We start from the raw sequence: 24103 nt of genomic DNA, 5'->3' as shown, positions 1-24103 counted from the left end.
TGTGCGTGTGTGTGTGTGTGTGTAAGTGTGTATCACATTTTCTTTATTCATTCAACATTTTATTTTATCTCTCCTCAGGTATCATCCTCTCTCATTCTCTCCATCCTTGTGTCTTGTTTTTTAAAAACCACTTTAAGAGTTATTTTAGTGAAAACAGAGAGATACCCATATTTTCAATAGGACATATTTAACTAAAGTCTCCTTTTTCCTTATTCCTCCCCAGGTCTTTCTGATTTATACACTGGAGTAATCCCTGACCACGTTCTTAGAAAAATCCTGGATTTGGGTGATGATTTTCCACAAAATTATGCCACCCTTTCCCTCTTCCTTTCCATACAAACATTTATTGAAAACTTAACTATATATGCTAGATGTTGGGCTAAATCATTACACGTATTATCCCCTTTAAAACCCATCAAAACCTTATGGAGTGGAACTATTATTATGCTGATTTCACATATGAGGAGAATAAAGCTTGAAAGAGGTTAAGCAAAACACTTGAGGTCACACAGCTAGTAAGCAGAAGAGCCTTAACTGAACCAGGCAGATGAGCTCCAGAGCTCAACACGTATGGGATAAAAATCTCTGATTCTACAAAGTAACTAGTATTAATATTCAAGCTTAATATAAGATAAAAAAATAGAGTGAAGCAGAAAACTTTTGGATGTTATGCCCTTTTCATCTTTATTAAGGGTATGCCATTCTTTTCCAGGAGTCAAAATATTCTGTGTTTGGTCTCCTGTCAATGAAAATATTTTAGAAACAGATTATGGAGCTTCCCGTCTTGAGATGGCAGACAATGCTCCCAAAGAAGAAATGTAAAAACCTCTGCTTAACGGAATCAAAAAGTTTATAGAATTCTAAAATATTAGCCCAAATACACACAGTAAGTCAAAGGATCAAGAAACCCAACTGAACTGTCAGATCCTAGAGCTCATGTTCTGACTGGCTTCACTGCATTTCTTTTAAATGGCAACTAAGGTCTTCAGAATGTATCTGCCTCCTCTTGTTAAGGGACCTAGAAAGGGAGAGGAAGGCTTATTTCTTTTCCATCATATGAATACTCCGTAACATAATTTTAGATATATGCCTTTGGCTGTTGAAAAGGCTGCCATACCTCCCCATTAACTGGTGAATCACAAACGGAATACAAAAGGATGAGAAAATGTTCTTGGTTAAGAATCACAAAGGAAACCTCCGCTCTTGACCTTTTGTAAAGAGGACTGTCTGATGATGGAAAGGGATATAGAGCCAAACTGAAAGGATGAAGTAGTGTTTTGGCACAAACTGCAAAGACTTTCCCTCTGAATTGGGCACGGGCAGTGGCTTCTCCCGAAGCCCATGGCATGGAAATCTCCCTTGGGTAAATGAAACCTTCCAAATGTCTATCAGGCATCTGTACCTCCATCTTCTATTCAGTGACTTCAGGGCCACAGCTTATGCATAGATCGTTCCTGTTCCAGTATGAAAGTTGAGCTCGAGTCTGTATACAAGTGTACGTTTTAGAAGAAACTGGGAATTTTTAAATTAATGTTTTTTTGCTCCTGAAGGATAGGTGTCCGTGTGTCCAAATGTTTTGTTACATCAGTAAGAATGCAGCAGCTGGTGAGCCACTGGGGAGGCAGCTGTAATTCTAAAAGGTCCTGGATGTGAGAAAATAGATCAGTAGATCTCCCTGTCAAGTTTCCCTTGTTCAGCCATATGACCAAAGTAAAGAAAACTGAATACATTTACTAGGCCTCAGGGTCTTCTGTATATTCCCCAACCTGGTAAGCGTTAAGGGGATAGCTTCATCCGTTAGATCATTCAATAAACTTGACTTACAGACCACAGCACAAACTTACGATAAATGATGCAATGGAATCATAATATAAGGATGTTATGACTGCTGACACTTTCCCTCTCCTTCGCTGAAGGTACTATGTTTCCTTGCTGATTAACTCAACTTTTCCATGTTTTGACTAAACTTCTCAGATTCTTTACTGGCCGATGGCTAGGCTGTGAGAGTTCATGAGTGCAGGTTAATGAGGTGAAAACATTCTTGCTAAAATGGCAGGTGGGGAAAAAAGAGGGAAAGAGTGGCATCATTTTGTGGAAAATTGTCCCCGAAATCCAAGGTTTTTCTAAGAAACTGGTCAGGGATTACTCCAGGGTATAAATCAGAAGAGTAGGCGGGCGATCATAGACCCGTAAATCACCTACTGGATGCCTGTTGGCCATTTGAGATTTAGAGCATCCTTGTGTGGTTGCTTTTAAACTACTTTCCAATGGACTTGGGGGAAGGAAAGGAGGCTTTCTACCTTCCTTGAAGACCTTTCTCACTGATAGAGTAAGGTGTTCTTCTAGTTAAAAGACCAAAACCCCCAAATCAGACAAGCCAAGAAGAAACAAGGTACGTCCAGATGCCTTTAGGAGACACGCAGGAAAGACCACCTGAAAGATGAATACATACCCCAGCTTTATCATCAGGCAATTAAATATGAGTTCCCTTGAAGAAAGTGTAGGAAAGGAGATGAGAACAGAAAATAAAGACAGGGTTTGAGTAATATAAGAAAAGGCATTTGCTCAGTTCATGTCTCAGCAAAGGATATGAACATGTAAGATTATCTTAATTTAGAAATGTGTTCATACTTGGATAGTAACTTACTGCCTCCTCATCTGGGGCCACTTTCTTCTTCATGCATCATTATCTTTTAACTTTTCCCATTAACATCACCCTTCTTACACGAAGGCTCCCACACAGTCTGTCTCTTCTGCCTAAAATGTTCTTTCCCACATTCTTTTCATTATTTGGTTCATTCTCAACTTTTTAACAGCATATGAAAGCACTTTCACGGGTGCATACAAAATTATTTTGGGAAATAACCCAGTTGAAGACGGTGGGGTCCTGGCTGAGACTTCTCTGAGCTGTCACTCTGTTTCTTCCTTTCTTTCTTTTTTTAGTTTTATTTATTTTTTTAATAAGAAATTTATTGTCAAATTGGTTTCCAAACAACACCCAGTGCTCATCCCAACAGGTGCCCTCCTCAATGCCCATCACCCACTTTCCCTTCCCTAACACCCCCATCAACCCTCAGTTTATTCTCAGTTTTCAAGAGTCTCTCATGGTTTGCCTCCTTCCCTCTCTGTAACTTTTTTTCCCCCTTCCCCTCCCCCATGGTCTTCTGTTAAGTTTCTCAGGATCCACATAAGAGTGAAAACATATGGTATCTGTCTTTCTCTGTATGGCTTATTTCACTTAGCATAACATTCTCTAGTTCCATCCATGTTGCTACAAAAGGCCGTATTTCATTCTTTCTCATTGCCAAGTAGTATTCCATTGTGTATCTAAACCACAATTTCTTTATCCATTCCTTAGTTGATGGACATTTAGGCTCTTTCCATAATTTGGCTATTGTTGAGAGTGCTGCTATAAACATTGGGGTACAAGTGCCCCTATGCATCAGTACTCCTGTATCCCTTGGGTAAATTCCTAGCAGTGCTATTGCTGGGTCATAGGGTAGATCTATTTTTAATTTTTTGAGGAACCTCCACACTGTTTTCCAGAGTGGCTGCACCAGTTTGCATTCCCACCAACAGTGCAAGAGGTTCCCGTTTCTCCACATCCTCTCCAGCATCTATAGTTTCCTGATTTGTTCATTTTAGCCACTCTGACTGGCATGGGGTGATATCTCAGTGTGGTTTTGATTTTTATTTCCATGATGAAGAGTGACGTTGAGCATCTTTTTATGGCTGTCACTCTGTTTCTAATGAGAAGTCAGTTTGCATTCTTCATCTATACACCCACTGAATGCCTGCCCTTGCTATTTCTTTTGACTTTCCCCCCATTTCCAGCCTGGTGTCTTTCTTATAGCATCTTCTGCAGATCACAGTAGCTGGTTTCTCCATTTTGCCTTGGCTTGTCCTGGGAACCAATGGGGAGGCCAGGTTTCCACCAGAGGGCAATGAGATGGGCCCTGAGTATGATGAGGCTGAAGAAGGGCCTTCCAGAGCCTGGTCTCTGTCTGTCTTGCCCCATAGAGGTCTTTGATCACCAGGGTTTTCAGTTGGAGAAGTAATGTTAGCCTTATATTTAAAAATCTGAGTAATGTATCTGAGAAGTTTAAGAGAAAAAAATTGTAAACATCCAACTGATTGAACTTCTGGAACAAAAACACTCACTGACTCTGTTCTGAAAGAACATTTTCATTCAGTATTGCTTTCATTCAGTATAAACTGGGTGCATTTTCATGCACTTGAAGCTTTTGTTTTTCATTGATTTTCCTGAGATCGAATAGGCAACTACAAATATGCATGTTGGCCTCAGTAAAATCTCTTCACTTAATATTGGTGGCTTGTTTTTATCCACTTAATAGATGTTATGTGCCTACCTGGTGCCAGGAACTCATGTTTGGGCAAGAACAACATACAGATGGACTTCATGGAGTTGCTGTCCATCATCTTCTGGACGTGGGAAAATGGATCTTTATCCAAGTTTATCCAGGTGGTTTCAGTCAAAGACCCCATAAAAGATGGTTGGAAACATTAGTTGTAATTGGAAAACAAGATGAGTTCATTAGAAACTTGCTGGGGAAGAAAGCCTTCATTAAGTGAATTTAGTAGCTCGAGGTCTTGGGTTTTTTGGAGAGGAGTTTGACATAGGTGGTTTTAGGTGGGAGGTAGCAAGTAGGGCTTGGCAGAGATTGGTTGGAAGTTAGAAACTAGGGAATAGTGTATTGGGCTGGTTTGTGAAGCAAGGTTATTGTTGAAATTGTGGTTTTATTTTTCTAGCATATAGTCGGAGACAGCTACCGCTAATGCACACAGAGCTTAAAGGGTTTGTGTTTTAAATGTGATTTCTGCATAGTTTCTCTGTTTTGCAAGTTATGGTCTGTTTACACTTTGTCTATTTTGCATGTTGTGGTTAAAAAAATTTCATTCCTCAGCCCTGTCTTTTGGCTATACTTAAACCAAGACTATAGGACAGACTGCATTCTCAGGGTGGTGATCACTCCACATGTGCACTGTTGGTCAAAGTATCTGTGGGTGCTCCTGGGTGGCTCAGTCGGTGAAGTGTCTGACTCCAGCTCAGGTCACGATCTCATGGTCCCTGAGTTCGAGCCCCGCATCGGGCTCTGTGCTGACAGCTCAGAGCCTGGAACCTGCTTCGGATTCTGTGTCTCCCTCTCTCTCTGATCGCCCCCCCCCCCCCCACTCATTCTCTGTCCCTCTTTGCTTCTCAAAAAGAAGCATTTAAACAATTTTTTAAAAAGGTATCTGTGGCTCTGTTGGAGGTCGCTTCAACATACTTTATAAAGTTTTGTTTCTGTTGAGTAGTCATTGGTGAGAGAGTGGTTGAGTAACAGCATTTTACTGTTACTCAGCATTTAGGGGGATCACAGATTTGAATGTTGCAAAGATGCAAATACTAAAAAGAGGATGAGGAGCAGAGTGTGTAACCCACTTTGAATCTACGAGCCTCGCATAGTCACATTAAACCTGGGAACAAATCCTGTCCTCGATCTATAGAGCCTGTAGTGGTAGACACAGGGATATCTGATAGATTACCTAATGTCATACTTTCTTTGTGGGTTTTTCAGATATTTGTAGGAATATTAAAGACTCTGGAAAAGCTTGTGGGCGTTAGGCACAACAATAGCCCCATAAAACGGCACACATTTTGCCTTGACAGCTATGCCTGACTGGAGTTGCTCATTTCTGAACCACTCTGTTTAGCTTGTGAAATTCTTTGATGGGAGACCTATCACCTTAATGGCATTGTCTGGCCCTTCTATAGTCCCTGGAATCCTAAATGGCTCCGCCTTTCAGGTGTACTTTGAAACTTGAAATAAAGATTTATGAGGAAAGAAAAAAAGTAGCCCCAAATAGTTGTTAAGTTCACAAACTGAGGATCAGTGTTTCTTCTTTGTGAGTTGGCTAAAGAGTTTCTTTTTTTTTTTTCTGAGAAAGCTGATGGGCCAAAACGGACCTTGGGTGATATCAGGGACTTTCCTGAAGGTAGGCATTAATTTACCAGGAAAGTAAGTCCCTATTTAACTTGAGGTATGAACTAAGATGTTTTTGTGCTGAAAATCTTCGACCGGTCGTTGGGACCCCTAGTCAAGTGTTTTTGGCCTCTACAGTTCTAATTTGAGCGTGATGACTCATCAAAAGATGAAATTAAAAGAAGGCCAGCAGCCTGTTTACAGTAGAAGGGGATGAACTTGTGTTTGCGTTATAAACCTTCCTTATGAGGTTTATAAAAATGAAGTCTCTTCCACTTGTACCTCCAGGTCTTAGCTCCTTACTGGCGTTCTATTTCTAGGAAAGTTTGGCTGTAGAAGCTAGCTCCTGTAAGAGATAAAATCCTCTCTTACCGCTTCTGAGGTGCTAGGGGGGCTTTAGACTTTTGGCCGTCTGGTGTGTTGTGGTATGTGACATAGAGAACGTCACGTAGTGGTCGAGTCTCTCTGGCCCAAGAGATGGGTCAGTGGTATGTGTTAGACCAATCACAAGTGAGCCGTAGCCCTGTATTGTACTCACGCTAAGGAGTGAGTGCTGATATTAAGGATATGCTGATATTAAGGAGAGAGGCATTATGTGTCCTAGTGTGATGTGGTAACACCTCTATTAGAATCCCAGGACCTTAAAACCACAGACGAGAAAAACAGCGGCTAGGGCCATAAGAAACGAAGCATGCGAGTAGGTGCATGCCAATCAAAAGCTGTAGCCGTCTGAGATCCGTCTTGTTTTGACTCGTTAGGTAGAAGTGGCATATTTCACGTTGCAATGTCTGCTTTATCCAGGGGTCTTGGCTTCAGCAGTTGCCTTCAGAAGATTCCATGCCTCTGGAGGCTTCTTAGAAATCTGGGGGCTTCGGTTGGGATCCCTTTCCAGTGGTCTAAGGAAAGTTGGCTTCTATTGAATTGGGAGACACGAATCTAAGGATCAGTACCTTGTAATTAAATCAGGGTCCCGTTGGTAAGCAGGACTCTGCATTTTTGAAGTTCTCTGGCACCACTGGAAGGCTGATAAGAATGGGAAAGACTATCCTCATTAGTATATAAGCCAGATCATCGCCAACATTTTATGGTCTGATTCTGGAGCCACTTTCTGACACCCTGTGATAGCCTCTCTGAAATCGTCCGAGAATTTGCCACTGTATAGTCTCAGAAGGCCCTGATTGTAGTGATGGCTGCCCATGCACCAGGGTGGTTAGCTAGAACACTTTTTTTGAGCATCCGAATTATCCTCTTTTGTGTACGTTTCTACCTTTAGATCAGCCTTCTCTCTGGGGAGCATCAAGGTATTAGGAGTTCTTTAATCTGATGACCATTTTAAATTGGGCTCCTAACTGATTTCATTATTTTCAGAGCACTTCCGAATCATGCACATCTCCACAGGTATATATATGAATCCTCCACAGGTATATATATGAATCCTTTTATCCTGAGATCACTGCCAGCTTTAAAGAGCTCTGCCATTTGAATTGATTTTGCTTCTGGTAAGGCGTGCTAATCTAGAGATGATGTTTGTTATGTTAGGACATGCCCAGCCTTGAGAACCCAAACTGATACCCTCATTGGTTTCTTAAAACTGAAAATCCTATTAAGACGTGATCCATCAGCAAACGGTATTGAATGTGGATTTTCTATGAGAATCTCTAGTACATTTTTTTGAGGCGTGAAGAGTACCCAAGATGTTAGCAATTTTGATTCCCCTTCGTCAGGTAGAAGACGTGTGGCGGGTTTCAAGATGTTATAAGGGTGGGCGGAAATGTGAGAGCTGAAAATAGCAGGGGTTTTTGTGAGGTGATCCTGCTTGCTGAGAAATGTTAATTTTCTCCAGTGAGTGAAAAGTGCCGTATAGCATGACAAACAATTACGCCAAAGGGGATCCTAGGACTTCAGTTGGCAGATGGTTAGACGGTGTTGCTACTGCTCTGAAACAAGGCAGACATGCCTCTGGCTACCAGTGAAACGTTGTAGTCAGTTATTGGTCTCTACAGTGCCCATAGGGCTGAGTCAAAGCCCCAAGGGTCTGTTTGGAACGTTTGCATACCAACAAGTGGACACATTATAATAACGAGGTAAATTAGCTGTGGGAGGCTCTGAGAAGGTGAACTTCAAATCACAAAATGTCTGCTCATTATTGGGTTCCCAATGGGATACTGAAGACTTCGTTACATCATGTGGAAATTTGATTTTGTAAAAAAAGAATACAGACCCATTGTCTGTAGGAACTGTTCTGAGGAGATCTAAGGCCTTTAAGGTCTTGATTAAGGATTTATGAAAAGTGATACAAGGCTTCCGTCAAATTCTTAGGCACGATGCCCAAGTTTAGTGTTGGCCTTCACAGAATGAAATGAACAGGTATAAGCTATCCTGATCTAGAGGGATCTTTGCTGGAGAAAGCAGAGAAAGATGTGAAATACGAGGACTTAGTTGTTACCTTGGGTAGAATGATATTGGGGACCCTAATGGGTTTGGTTCCATAACTTCTGCCAGTCAGCAGAACTCTTTGCTTATGAGGCTAGTTCCTTCTAGAGCTATTCAATTTGGGCTTGATTTAAAGACAAATCAACTGGTAAATATAAATCAGCTAACTGACAAGAGAATGTTCAAATAAGCTGTGACCTGAGTCTTCAAGAATTTCAGGGCAAAGACCTTCAGAAGTAAAGATTTCTGGCAATCCCATTAACATAGTGGAGCTCTATTAAATTAGCAGGTGTGGTGTCACAATGGAGGCAGAAATGTCCACAAATGACAGAGGCTTATGGGATGTGTTTGGGGACTGTTAGAGATACCCACCACATGAGTAGCCTTAAGGGAGAGCTTCTACAACATGGTGGGGAACAACACTGTTTCTCTCTTGAATGCCTGCATTGTTCAGGCATCGTATTTTTCTACTTCAATGTTTTATCTTTCATATCCAGTAGTTTAAAAAAAATTTTAATGTTTTCGTTTATTTTTGAGACAGAGAGGGAGACACAGAATCCTAAGCAGGCTCCAAGCCATCAGCACAGACCTGACGCGGGGCTTGAACTCACGGACTGTGAGATCATGACCTGAGCCGAAGTCGGACGCTTAACCGACTGAGTCACCCAGGGGCCCCTCCTATCCAATAGTTTTTGAATACCCTTTTTGCCTGTATTATTTGCAAGACTCCCCATCTTGGAATTCTTCTGTCTGTGGGTTTAAGCAATTGTTTTTATGTGTTGGGGCATGTAATTGTTTGATTTGGAGACTCAAAAGTTTTCTCTGAGTTTTAATTTTTTTTTTTATCTGTTACCCTTTCAAAATACTCTTTACGATGCTGTAGTCAAAACAAAGGAGTTGTTTACCATCCTAACTTGTTTAATTAAATCTCTAATTTCAGGTTTTAATTTGTCTCCCTCACAGACAGCCAAGTCTGAGCAGTGGTCACATTGACATTGGAGTCTGTGCTCCGTGCTTTAAAATTTATGCTGAACAATCTGTTTTTGAATTGTCCAGTAGCTTCGTCAGTTCCCTGATTACAAGAGTGAAGATCTTAGTTAATCTTTACAGGTTCATCATTGTGTATAGCCCACAAGGAAACAAGTCAATTTTGACAGCCCTATTGAACCAATTAGCTGTTCCATGGAACCACTGTCCTTGATCACATCAACAGCATGGTCACAGCAAGCCTTTCCCGCCAAGGATTTCACTTCTGAAAGGCTTGCCAGCATGAGACCACTTGATGTGTCTGGCAATCAGGGTTTTACCTCTAGGACTATTCTGGATTTCTTAGTATATTTTTTGTTTTATGTTCTTTAGGCTTAGGAAAGTCTTGGACGATGCCTTAATTCTGATGTAGCCCATGCATTAAAGTCTACTTGTAAGGGCTTCCTGTCGAGTGGTTTGGCTTTTAGAGACAGTCGAAGTGATTCAAGAGACTTAAAGAGATGTTGAGATAGAGCTGGCCTAGAAAGGGGAGGCAGAGCAGAAGGTAGAAGAAGGCACAGAGGAGAAAAAGGTGTTTGGGCAGACGAAATGAGCAAGGGTGGTGCCTGACTTAGTTAAGGACTCTACTAAAAATGGTTTTTGACACTAATTCAAAGGCATACATACATCACTATGTTTATAGCAGCATCGTCTACAATAGTCAAGATATGGAAGCAGCCCAAGTGGTCATCGATTAATACACACACACACACACACACACACACACACACCCATATATACCACACATTTATATATGGATATATATACACAATGGAATATTACTCAGCCCTAAAGAGAACGAAATCTTGTCATTTGCAATGACATGGATGAAGCGAGAGAGTATTATGCTAAGTGAAATAAGACAAATAGCACATGACTTCAATCATATGTGGAATTTAAGAAATAAATGAGTGAAGGGGAAAAAGACAGACAAACCTAGAAACAGACTCTAAACTATAGAGAACAAACTCATGGTTACCCCAGGGGAGGTGGCTGTGAGGATGGGTAAAATAGGTGATGAGGATTAAGTTGTGCACTTGTGATGAGCGCTGGGTGATGTATAGAAGTGTTGAGTCTCTATATTGTACACCTGAAACTAATTAACACTGTTCACTAACTGGAATTAAAATTTAAAAAGATCCACTTTTTGAATCTGAATTTCTTTTTGAAGCCTCTTCTTGTCAATGAAAGCATGGTAACTCTTGAGTGTTAAGAGATTTCATTCCCCTTCTGTTCTAAAGTGTCTCTTACACGATTGTCAAAATTTTTCTCAAATAGCTACTGAAATTCTAATATATCCTTGGTGAAACTGTGTTGTTCACAAAGATAAACATGAGAATCAGAATGACAATGGGAAATGTGTCTGAACAGTGGCGAGCAAACGGGCACAGCCACTCTGGAAAACAGTTTGCAGGTGCCTCAAAAAGTTAAAAATAGAACTGCCCTAGGATCCAGCAGTTACACTACTAAGTGTTTACCCAAAGGATACAAAAGTACTAAATCGAAGGGATGCATGCACCCTGATGTTCACAGCAGCATATCAGCTAGCCAAATTCTGGAAAGACCCCAAATGTCCATCAACTGATGAATGCATAAACATGTTGTATATATATACAATGGAATATTACTCACTCAAAAAAGAATGAAATCTTGCCATCTACACGGATGTGGATGGAGCTAGAGATTGTTATGCTAAGCGAAATAAGTCAGATAAAGACAAATACCATATCTCCTATGTATAATTTAAGAAATAAATGAACATGGGAAAAAGAGAGGCAAACCAAGAAACAGACTCTTAACTTATAGAGAATAAACTAGTGGTTACTGGAGGGAAGGTGGGTAGGGGGGAGTGTGGGTTAAATAGGTGGTGGGTACTAAGGAGGGCACTTGCTGTGATGAGCCCTGGGGGTTGTATTTAAGTGATACATCACTACATTCCACACCCGAAACTGACATTGCCCTGTATGTTCACTAACTGGAATTTAAATAAAAACTTGAAATAAAAAAAAAAAAACCAGTGTCAAACATCTACCTACTCATGATGAACAAGTTTTGGGGCAGGTCTGAGATGCTGTCCATGTCACCCGGGACCCTGGCTCCTCCTCGGAGAGTTTGGCCTTCCCCTGTCACTAACCTGACCAAGAGTGACTCAAGGCGGTTATACTTATGGTGAGCAGGTCTGTCCTAGAGCCAATGCTTCAATCATGAGGTAGAATAGGGGCACATCATTGGCATTTTGTTGGGGGACCTGAGTTTATCTTTGGAAGGGCACCAGTCTCATTAGCAGTTTTGCTCGTGGGTCTTGCTCAGGCCAACCTGGACCCATGTTTGCCTCACTGTCTGAGCCTCTGTTGTGAAAGTGCACCTTTGATGCACCCAGACGGGCAAATTAATAAGACAAAAAACACCGACATTTTCACCAAGGGATACAAACACAAACTTGATCAAATTAATATGTAGGAGGCTGAGGACAGTTCCCTAAAAAGACCCAAATCCTCGGAGTCAAATATAAGCTCAATGAGGGAGCTCAGGAAGGTGGGGTTAGAGCTCAGATGTGGTGCTAAGGCTGAGTCCCTGTGACTGGCTAGGGCCACCTGTCTGGACACTTGAGGGGCCTCTGTCTGCACGGCTACTGAGGCAGCTAGGACCCCTGACTCCAGGGCACTTATACTGGCTGGTCTCAGTGTCCATGATGGGAGCATATATGGTTGCATTGTGCTATGGCAAAAATAACCATTCATTCGTTCACTCATTCATTCCCTATCTGCTGAGAGAATTGCACATGCTGTGCCCTGGGGAGACGGCGAGCAGAGGTTCTCAAACTTCAGCATTCAACATAAGCATCCGGAGAGCTTATCAGGGCACAATTCTCCATGCCTCAGCCCCACAGCTTCTGATTCAGTAAGTTTGGGGATACGCCTGAGGATTTTCATTTGTAACAATCTCCCAGGTGACACTGATGCTGCTGATCTGGGCCCCCCACCTCAAGAATCACTGCAATGGAAAATCAAATGCTCGACAGAGATAGGTCAGGACTGACAAGGAGAGATGTTCTTTATCTGTGTGATGACATTCTGGCTTTTGTTTAAATGCCCTGCTGAAGATGCTATTCCCTCTGGAGGGGTCTGGGAAGGTTGATCTTGGGCCAGCTCCACCCTGAATTAGGGATGGAAATATAGCAATTTCCAGGTGGGTTTCCCCTTAATCCACTACTGCCTCCTAAAATTTCCGCAAGTAGCTTAAGTGTCTGTGTTGTATACTGTCTGCTTTGCTGGAGTTGACATTTGTCATTTTTATCCCTTTCGAAGAGCTAGAAATAGCGTGGCTTTGGGGTCGCACTGTCCTGAGTTTGAATCCTGGCTTTTTCCCTCACTGGCTGCACCATCTTCAGAAAATACACTATTTTTTTTTAACTTTTATTTATTTTGAGAGAGAGAGAGAGAGCGCACGTGAGAGGCAGAGAGAGAGAAGAGGAGAGAGAGGGGGAGAGAGAGAATCCCAAGCAGGCTCTGCACTGTCAACGTGTAGCCTGATGCGGGGCTCAGTCTCATAAACTGTGAGGTCATGACCTGAGCCGAAATCAAGAGTTGGACACTTAACCGACTGAGCCACCCAGGCGGCCCTGAAAACCCCATTTTAAAGTTCAGTATACTGTGGCACCTGGGTGGTTCAGTCAGCGTCCAACTCTTGGCTTCCGCTCAGGTGGTGATCTCAGGGTTCGTGGGATCAATCCCGGACCTGGGCTCTGTGCTGGCAGCACGGAGCCTGCTTGGGATTCACTTGCTCTCGCCTTGCCCCTCTCCCCCTCTCACGTGCTCCTCTCTCTCTCAAAATAAATAAATTTTAATAAAGAAAAATAAAATTCAGTGTGTTCTAAGACAAAGGTGTTTTTTTAAATTTTAATTTAGTTTAGTTTAATTTTTTTTAAGGCGTGTGCGTGGCTTTCATTTTGGTCCGCTTCTCCCGTCAGAAACATATATCCCTGTGCCTACAAGGTTATACCATCTACAAGAGGAAGTTCTGGAGCTAGCAGAAGAAATGTGAGGAATACCTTCCGCAAACAACCTCCGGATCTGTCACCCCAAGATTCTTGTCTATAACGCTGCGAGATATTAAAATATCTCACAGAGCCTCGGGAAGTTTCAAGAATCGACAGATGGCTCCTATTCACGATGATTGAAGTGCTCTCTGGCTGGCGGCTTGCTGTTAGGTCGCAGGCACTAAATAGTCCTTTAAACGTATTCCTTGCTCCTCTCCGCGTTTAGACTCTTTCCCCAGGCCAGTCTACAAGGACGGATCCTGACATTTCATTATTTTTCCTCTGTTCAGTTTCATAAGCCCTATAACCACATCCTCCAAAGCACACCATAGAGAAAGAACTTCCTTATCTTTCATTCTGATCCTAAAAGCAGCAATTGCCCTTTGGTGATTAATTCGTACTAGATGGATTAGGACCTAAAAGTGCACTGATGTGAGAAGACAAGAAGATGAGCAGGTCTCAGCTGCATGGCCTTGCCATCTGGCTAAAATCCCCCTGGGCAGCCTCTCCATCCGCCTCCACTCTCCTCCTGATCCCTTTTTAACTTCCAGCAGGCTTTGCTATTATTAAGCCCTGGGACACTGAAACAGTGACTCATCAGTCAAAATTGTCCCTTCAAAATAATAATTGCTAAAGAGGTTTAAAAAATATTACCAGGCGCCCCAAGGTGTATGTGTGCGTGCGTGTGTGTGTGTGTGTGTGTGTGTGTGTGTGTGTTTGCATTGGGTGGAGATTCGAAAACTTCTTGGACTATCTGGGGGTAAAAGGAGATATGTCTTTCATTAGTTTTCTTCAAAAAACTGAACAACATTTACGATTTCTAGAAGCAGTTGAGCAGCACGGATAGTGCATAAGATGACAGGCCTAGGAGTTTGACAGAAGGAAGTTTGAGTCCCATGTCCCTGTCACAGGTGGGTTTCTTGTTATTTACTTTTTTTTGGTAAAAAAAAAATTTTTATTTTTGAGAGAGGGAGAGAGAGCACACAGGAGCAGGGAATGGACAGAGAGAGAGGGAGAGAGAGAGAATCCTAAGCAGGCTCCGCACTGTCAGTGCAGTGAGATCATGACCTGAGCCCAAACTAAGAGTTGGATGCTTAACCGACTGAGCCACCCAGGCGCCCTTGTTATTTACCTTTGTATGAGTTATTTAACCTTTGTGAGCTTAAATAACCTTTTGCGCGTAAATAACGTTCATTAACTTTTGTGAGTTTCATTTGTAAAATGGGAGCATCTCACTATTATTATCGTTTAAGGGGTGTAGGAGGAATGGATGTAAAATGCCAAGCAGAGTTCCTGGTGCCTAACGGGTGCTTATTATCCTGGATGCTGGAGAATCCTTACCTGGGCAGGGAACAGAGCCCTTTGTCTGTGAGTTAGGACTCTGTTAGCTGGCTGAGGACACAGGCTGAGGAGACATGTGAGGCTGGGGACTCCAGACATTTTAGAAAATTAGTCCCTAAGCCACCTATTAGTTGAGTGTGATAGACTTCAAAAGTGAAGACCTCATCAAGAGATAGAATTTACCGCATCCCCCACATCACCCCCTTCCAGTCTGGGGTTGGCTTTGTTGCCAATAGCATCTAGTGGAAAGAATGTTATGGAAGCTATATGTTATACGAGTTAGAAGCCCAGGCCTCAAGAGCCTTGTAGTCTTGCTGCTTTGGAACTGGTTGCTATGTAAAGGGCTCTGGCCATCCTGCTGGATGGTGATAGACAAAGGCCCAGTCATACTTGGAATCCAGCCTCCAGCTGGACACAGGAGTGAGGCCCAGGCTGAGCCAGCTAGCCCCTACCTACACCTCCACGGCAGGCAATGAGTGACAGCAGTGGGCCGGCTCTGGCCAAACCATGGGTCCAGTAAGACTGTGAGCCCAAGAACCTATTGTTGTAATCTAGTAAAGTGTCAGCTGTAGAATCTAGGCAGTGATCATGCAGGTGTGCACTCCACAGTGCTTCCAATTTTTTCAAAAGTTTAGAAAATTGCAAAATAAAATATGGGGGGCGGGAAGAAGACCATGGAACTACTTGATTGAAGATCATCAGCTCTTGGGGAAAGCAGTTAATGGATATCATTCTTTTTAGTATTTAAATATCTACATTTATGCTACATTATCATTTGCCAAAAATACTATTTTGAACGATTGAAGGATAACCGTAAAATATATTAAAAAAAAAAGAACTAGTTGTTTTAAGTCTGTAATTTTTGGAGTAGCTTGGTGCGTATCAAAAGCTGATTAAGAAACCAACATACATGGCCTGTCCCCTTTCCTGATTGCCAAGGGGGTAAAAACACAGGGAAGGAAAATCTCATACGAGGTTATGCTTTTATTTACTGATCAACTTTTATTTTATTCACTTATTCATTTATTTATTTATGCAGAGTTGACACACAATGTTACATTAGTTTCAGGTGTGCATCTTAGTGATTTGACAAGTTTATACATCACGCTATGTTAACTGCTGTTGTAGCTACAATCTATCCTGTTATAAAGCTATTGCAATGCCATTGACTATATGGCCACGGTTTTATTGAGGTGTATTGAGGTATCACTTACACTGAATAAACTTCATCCATATAAAGGGTACCATGTGATGAAGCCAGACAATTATTTATACCTGTGAAACCACCACCATTAACATGAGAACATTTCAATCACTCCAGATGGTGCCCATCTACCGTCAGCCCTCTCTATGTCCTAGGCCCCAGGCAATCACTGGTCTAGTTTCTGGCATTACACGTTAGTTTGCACTTTCTAGAATTTCATGCAAATGGAATCACACAGTATTTTACATGTCTTTCACTCAGGGTAATGATTTTAAGATTCACCCATATTGTTGCATGTTATTTTCCTTTTTGCTGTGTAGGAGCCCATCGTATGGATATACATGCCACAGGTTCTTTGCCAGCCACCTGTTCATGAGCATTTGCATTGTTTCCACTTATGGGCTATTATAATAATATATATATTATATATATAATATAATATTATATATATTATATATTATATAATAATAATGCTGTTATGAATATTCGTATACAAGTATTTGCCATAACATATATTTTCTTTTCTTTTTTTTTTTTTTTAACATTTATTTACTTTTGAGACAGAGAGAGACAGAGCATGAACAGGGGAGGGTCAGAGAGAGGGAGACACAGAATCTGAAACAGGCTCCAGGCTCTGAGCTGTCAGCACAGAGCCCGATGCAGGGCTCGAACTCACGGACCGTGAGATCCTGACCTGAGCCGAAGTCGGCTGCCCAACCGACTGAGCCACCCAGGCGCCCCATAACATATATTTTCAATCTTGTTGGCTAAATATGTAAGTATATGTTCAATACAGTATGGTAGATATATGTTTAGTTTTTAAGGAAATTGCCCAACACTTTTTCGCGGTGGTTTACCAATTTATATTTCTACCGTAAGAGTTCCATTGTTCTGCATCCTCCCCAGTACTATCACCAGTCTTTTTGATGTTAGCTATTTTAATGGGTTTGTAGCAATATTTCATTGTGAATTTAACTTTCATTTCCTTGATGATAAATGATGTGGAGTATCTTTCATGTGCTTATGGGTCATTCATACATCACTTTTGGTCAAATGTCTGTTTGATTCTTTTGTTTACACTTCACTGAGTTGTCTGAATTCTTCTTCTTGAATTATAAGAGTTCTTTTGTATCCTGGATACAAAGCCATTGTCAGATATCCAGATTGTGAATGTTTTCTCTCATTCTGTGGCTTGCTTTTTAGTTTTCTTGATGGTGCTGTTCAATGACCAGAAGTTTTTAATTTTGACAAATTCCAATTAATCTTTGCTTTTTTTCTTTTATGGTTTTTGTGTGTGTTTAAACATTTCCTAAGAAATCTTTGTCTGCCATAAGGTCACAAAGACTTTTCTCCTCTGTTCGGTTTCTAATTTTTGCTTTTAGGTTTAGATTTACGATCCATTGCTAGTAAATGTGTGTGTGACTGTTAATTTTGTGCCAATTTTGTTAGGCCAGATACCCACATATGTGCCAACACCAGTATGGATGTTTCTGTGAAGGTTAACATTTGAATAAGTAGATGTTGAGTAAAGCTGATTACTCTCCATAATGGGGGTTGGTCCCATCCAATCAATTAAAGGCCTTAAGAGAAAACGACCAATGCTCCCAAAGAAGAGGAAATTCTCACCAAAGCCTGATTTTGGCTTCAGGCTGCAATACCAACGCTTGCCTGGGGCTCCAGCATGCTGGCCTGCCCACCAGATTTCAGACTTGTCAGCCCCCACAATTTGGGAAGAATAGACATCGTAACAGTATTGATTCTTCCACATTATACACCACATAGCCCTCCATCTATTTAGGTCTTTTTCAGTGAAGCCATCTTGCATAACTTTTGTTAAATCCATCCCTGCTTCTATTTCTTGGAGATGCTTATTTCCCTATTATTTAAAATTTCATTTTAAATTCTTTGCTCCTGTTATATGAAAATACAAGTGAGTTTTGTATATAAACCCTGTAGTCTGAGACCTTCCTTAATTCACTTATTAGTTTTGTAGATTTTTCTTTTTTAATTTTTTTTTAACGTTTATTTATTTTTGAGACAGAGAGAGACAGAGCATGAACGGGGGAGGGTCAGAGAGAGGGAGACACAGAATCTGAAACAGGCTCCAGGCTCTGAGCTGTCAGCACAGAGCCTGACGCGGGGCTCGAACTCACGGACCGCGAGATCATGACCTGAGCCGAAGTCGGATGCTTAACCGACTCAGCCACCCAGGCGCCCCTTAGTTTTGTAGATTTTTCTATGTAAACAATCATGGCAACCCTAAATAGAGACAAACTTACTTCTTTATTTCTGAGCTTTATGCTTTTAATTTTCCTTTTCTTTGTCCAGTTGAAATGGCCAAGACCTCAGAACAACATTGAATAGACGTGGTGAGAGTGGAAATTCTTGACTCATTGTTAGCCTTAGGGAGAAGTGTTCAAATATCACCATCAACTATGTTCATGGGAGATTTCTTTTTTAGATGTCCTTAATCAAATCAAAGAAGTTCCCTTGTATTCTTAGTTTGGTTAAAACCATCAATGAGTGTTGAATTTTGGCAAATGTGTTTCCTGTATCTATCAGAGGATCTTATCATTTTTCTTCTTTATATACTCTTAATACTGTGTTAATACTGTTCTGTTAGTACCGAATTATCTGTTAATACTGTGAATTATCTCGATCAATTTTAGAGAGTTAAGCCTTCCCTGATTTTCTGGAAAAAAACCCTACTTGGCCATTAGTGTTCTTTTTACAATTTGTTAGATATGCTTTGCTAACATTTTGTTAAGAAACTTTGTGTCTGTGTTTCTGAGATACATTAGCCTAGAATTTTATTTTTTCCAAAATATTTATTGGGTTTCTTTAAAATTAGTGTTATACTGGTAATAAAACACAGTTGGAAGTGTTCCCTTCTCTATTTTCTAAAAAAGTTCATGTATTATTTATTTTTCGAAAGTTTGATAGAATTCACTGATTTATCTAGGGCTTGAAGTTTCCTGGTAAGAAGGTTTTAGATAACACATTTAGCATGTACAAGGCTGTTCAGACTTCCTTTTTAATCTTCTGTATGTTTTTGTCAAGTCATATTTTTCAAAGACTTTGTTCATTCTAACTATGGTGTCAAATTTTTTTTTTTGGCTTTACATTGTTCAATATTCTCTTATCATTCCTTTAATATATGTAGGTAAGATCTACAGTGATAATGCCCTTTTCGTTCTTATTATTGGTGGCTTGTGTTCTCTCCTTTTTTTCTTCATTAATATACCTAGGAGTTTAGCATTTTTTTGATCTTTATATAGAATGAGTTTTAGGCTTGGTCAAATTTCTCCATTGTTTATCTTCTATTTTGTTAACTTCTGCTCTTATTTTTAATGTTTCATTTCTTTTATATCCTTGGGGGGCATTTTATTCTTTTTATTGCTTCTTGAAGTGGGACCTCAGATCACTGGTTGTAGACAAGTCTTCCTTTCTATTATTAGCATTTCAAGCTATACACTTCCTTCTAAGAATGTGTAGCTACATCACAAATTTTCATATGCTGCATTTCATTATCATTCATTTTGAAATATTTTAAAACTTTGTAATTTCTTTTTTTAGCATATAGATAATTTAGAAGTGTGTTGTTTAACTTCCAAGTATTTGGGACTTTCCTGGATATCTTATTTCTACTGATTTCTAATTTAGTTCCTTTGTGGTTAGATAGTATACTTTGTATAGGATTAGAAGTTCTAAATTTATTGAGACTAGTTTTATGGCCCACGAAATGTTCTATTTTGGTAAACATACAATTTGTACTTGAAAAGAAGGCATGTTCTGAAGTTTTGGGGTTTAATGTCCCATAAATATAAATTAGGCCAGGGTAGTTGACAATGTTTCTTGGGTTCTCTGTCTTTATCTACAGAGATAAATTGTCTCTGTTTTCTATGAATTGCTTAGAGAAGGGTTTGAAATTCCTTACTAGGATTGTGGAATTGTCTCTTTTTCTTTTAATCTGTTAATTTTTGCTTTATGTATCTTAAGGCATATAAACATTTATAATTGTTATCTTCCTGATGAATTGACTCTCTGTTAGCTTTTTAGATACATCTCTTTTAATTATATTTTCAAAAAGTGTTTGTTGGAGGAATTATAATATGCACCCTTAGTTTTTATAGTCTACTGAGAGTTGATATTATATCACTGCACAAGAAAACAAACACTTTGGTGTTCTATAGGTTCATACACTACCCTCTACTGTCCTTTATGCTATACTTGTTATATATACTTGTTATACATATATATATACTTTTATGATTATATATACATATATATATATATACTTGTTATATATATGTTATATATATTTTTATAATTATATATATGTAATATGCATATACACATACATTATACATAATATACATATATATATAATGAATCTTACATGATGATACAGCCATCTAACAGTCATGTTTTCAAGAAATTAAGAGAAAATAATCTTTTATATTTATCATTTTAATGTTTTTTATCTGTTCCTGAATACCTGAGTTTTCTTCTGATCTTTCCCTTTGCCTTGAAGAACTTTCTTTAGCATTTCTTGTAATGCGTCTGGTTGGTGGCAATTCTCTTACACTTTCTTTGATTTTATTCTTGAAGGTTATTTTTCTGGGTTGGCAGTTTTTCCCCCTTTATTCACTTTAAAGATGTTGTTTCACTGTCTGTTGGCATCCATGGTTTCTGGTGGAAAGACTATGGTCACTTAAATTATTGTTACCCTAATCCCCCCTCCCCCTCCCATTTTTTACTGTGGCAAAATACACATGAAACTTACATCTTAACCATTTGTTTTAAAGTTTTATTTATTTATTTTGAGAGAGAGAGAGAGAGAGAGAGAGAGAGAGAGGCATGAACGGGTGAGGAACAGAGAGAGAGAGGGAGAGAGAGAATCAGCGCAGAGCCTGATGTGGGGCTCGATCTTGCAGACTGTAAGATCATGACCTGAGCTGAAATCAAGAGTCAGATGCTCAACTGACTGAGCCACCCAGGCACCCCGTATCTTAACCATTTTTAAGTGTACAGTTCGGGGGTAATTATACTAATACGTTCATATTGTTCAACCATCACCACCATCCATCCCTAGAGCAATTTTCATCTTGTAAAACTGAAGTTTCAACTCTGTACTCACTAAACACCAACTTCCCGTTCCCCAGCCCTCCCAGCCCTGGCAGCCAGCATTCTACTTTCTGACTCTATGATTTAAAAAAAAAATTTAATGTTTATTCATTTTTGAGAGAGAGAGAAAGACAGAACACAAGTAGGGGAGGGGCAGAGAGAGGGAGACACAGAATCTGAAGCAGGCTCCAGGCTCTGAGCTATCAGCACAGAGCCTGATGTTGGGCTTGAGCTCACGAACCTCGAGATCATGACCTGAGTTGATGTCGGATGCTTAACCGACTGAGCCACCCAGGCGCCCCTGACTCCATGATTTTGATGATTCTAAGAAACTTATGTAAGTGGAATCAGAGTTTGTCCTTTTGTGTCTGGCTTATTTTATGTAGTATAACGTTCTCAAGTTTCATCCATGTTGTAGTGTATTTCAGAATTTAAAAATGTTTTCTTTTTAAAGCTGAATAATATTCCATTGTATATATATGCCACATTTAGCTTATTCATTCATCTGTTCATGGACACTTGGGTTGATTCCATCTTTTAGCTGTCACGAATAAGATTGCTATAAACATATACGTACACATATGTCTTCACGATCTTGCTTTATATTCTTCTGAGTATATACCCAGAAGTAGAATTACTGGAAAGTATGGTAATTAGATTTTTCATTTTTTTAAGAATTGCCATACTGTTTTCCATAGAAGCTATACCATTTTATGCTATGAACAGTGCACAGGGTTCCATTTTCTCCACATCCTTGCCGACACTTGCTATTTTCTGTTTTTGTTTTTGTTTTTGATAGTAGCCATCCTAATGGGTATGAGGTGACATCTCATTGCGGGTTTGGTTTGCATTTCCCTAGAGAGTGGTGATGTCGAGCATCTGTTCATGTGCTTATTGGTCATCTGTATATCTTCTTGGAGAAATGTCCAGTCAAGTCCTTTGTCTAGTTTTTAAATTGGGTTCTTTGCTTTTTTGTTTTTGAGTTGTGTTGAGTTTTGTTTTGCTTGGAGCGTATAGGAGTTCTCTATATCCATATCCCTATTAATCCTTTATCAGATATATTATTTGCAAATATTTTCTCCCATTCTGTGGTTTCAATCTGTCAGCAGTGTCTTTTGATGCACAAAGAGCTTAATTTTCATTAAATCTAATTTGTCAGTTTTTCTTGTGTTGCCCGTGCCTTTGGTGTCATATCCAAGAAATTGTTGCCAAATCCTATGTTTCCTTCTGAGGGTTTTATAGTTTTAGATTGCACATTTGGGGTCATAGATCAATTTTGAGTTAATTTTTGTATATCGTATTAAGTAAGAGTTCAGCTTTATTCTTTTGTATGTGAATAGCCAGTTTTCCGAGCACCATTTGTTGAAAAGATGGTCTTTTCCCCATAGAATAGTCTTAGCATTCTTGTTGAAAATCATTTGACCATATATTTGAAGGTTTATTTCTGGATTTTTTCTTCTCTTCCATTGATCTATCTGTCTGTCTTTGTGTAAGTACCACACCATTTTAATGATTGTATCTTTACAGTTAGTTTTAAAATCAGGAAGTGAGTCCTCTAGCTTTGTTATTTTTGGGAATTATTTGGGGTTCCTTGAAATTCATATGTATTTTAGGACAGGTTTTTATCTATTTCTTCAAAAAGACCCCCTTATTGGGATTTTGATTGGGATTATATTAAATCTCTAGATCACTTTGGGTAGTAGTGACATCTTAACAATGTTGTCTTCTACTCCACAAACATGGGAAATATTTTCATTTATGTCTTCTTTATTTTTCTCTCAAAAACATTTTTTTTTCAGTTTTCATTGTACAACTCTTTCACCTGCTTGGTTAAGTCAATTCCTAAGTGTTTTATTCTTTTTTTTATGCTATTTTAAATGGAATTATGTTCTTAATTTCCTTTTCAGATTGCTCTTTGTTAGTGTATAGAAATGCAGCTATGTTTTGTGTGTTGACTTGGTATGCTGCCATGTTGCTGAATGTGCTTATTAGTTCCAAGAGATTTTTATGGAATCTTTAGGATTTTTTACATACGAGATAATATCATCTGTGAATGGAGATAATTTTACTTCTTCTTTTATGATTTGCATGCTTTTTGTTTCTTTTTTGTTGCCTATTTGCCCTGGCTAGGACTTCTAGTACTATGTTGAAGAGAAGTGGTGAAAGTGGGCATCCTTGTCTTGTTTCTTGATCTTAGGTGAAAAGCTTACAGTCCCTCACCAATGAGTGTGATGTTCACTATGGGTTTTCCAAATACGGATTTTATTATGTTGAGGTAATTTTCTTCTATTCCTAGGTTACTGAGTATTTTTATCATAAAAGGGGTCAGTTTTATCAAATGCTTTTTCTGCATTGATTGAGAGGGTAATGTTTTTTCCCCTTCATTCTTTTGATGCAGCATATTACATCGATCAATTTACATATGTTGAAACATCCTTGTGGTCCAGGAATAAATCCTACTTGGTCATGGTGTGTAATCTTAATATGCTGCTGAATTTGGTTTCCTAGTATTTTATGGAGGATCAATGTACTTAAGGGATATTGACCTGTAGTTATTGTTACCATATTTTTAATGTGTCATTATTTTCTGACTTCTTTCACAATTGTCTCTATACCTTTGATTTTAGCAGTTTATGATGTGTCTTGACCCTATTTTATTCATATTTGTGTGCTTGGGGTTTTCTGAGCGTTTGATTTGTAAATTTATGTATTCCACCAAATTTAGTAAGTTTTCAGTCATAATATCCTAAACTATTTTTTCTGCCCATTCTCTCTCTCATCTCCTTCCATGACTGAAGTTATACATATGCTAGAGTGCTTGAGATGACTCCACATGTCCTTGAGGGCCTTTCATCCTTTTTTTTCAATTTTTCCTCTTCTTTTTTCAGATTGAATAATTTCTATTATTATCTTCAAGCCCACTGATTTTTTCCCTCCATTTTCTCTATT

The sequence above is a fragment of the Panthera tigris genome, chromosome D3 (genome assembly GCF_018350195.1).
Source record: "Panthera tigris isolate Pti1 chromosome D3, P.tigris_Pti1_mat1.1, whole genome shotgun sequence".
Taxonomy (NCBI): Eukaryota; Metazoa; Chordata; class Mammalia; order Carnivora; family Felidae; genus Panthera; species Panthera tigris.
The sequence above is the reverse complement of the archived record's forward strand: the minus strand, read 5'-3'. Positions refer to the sequence as shown.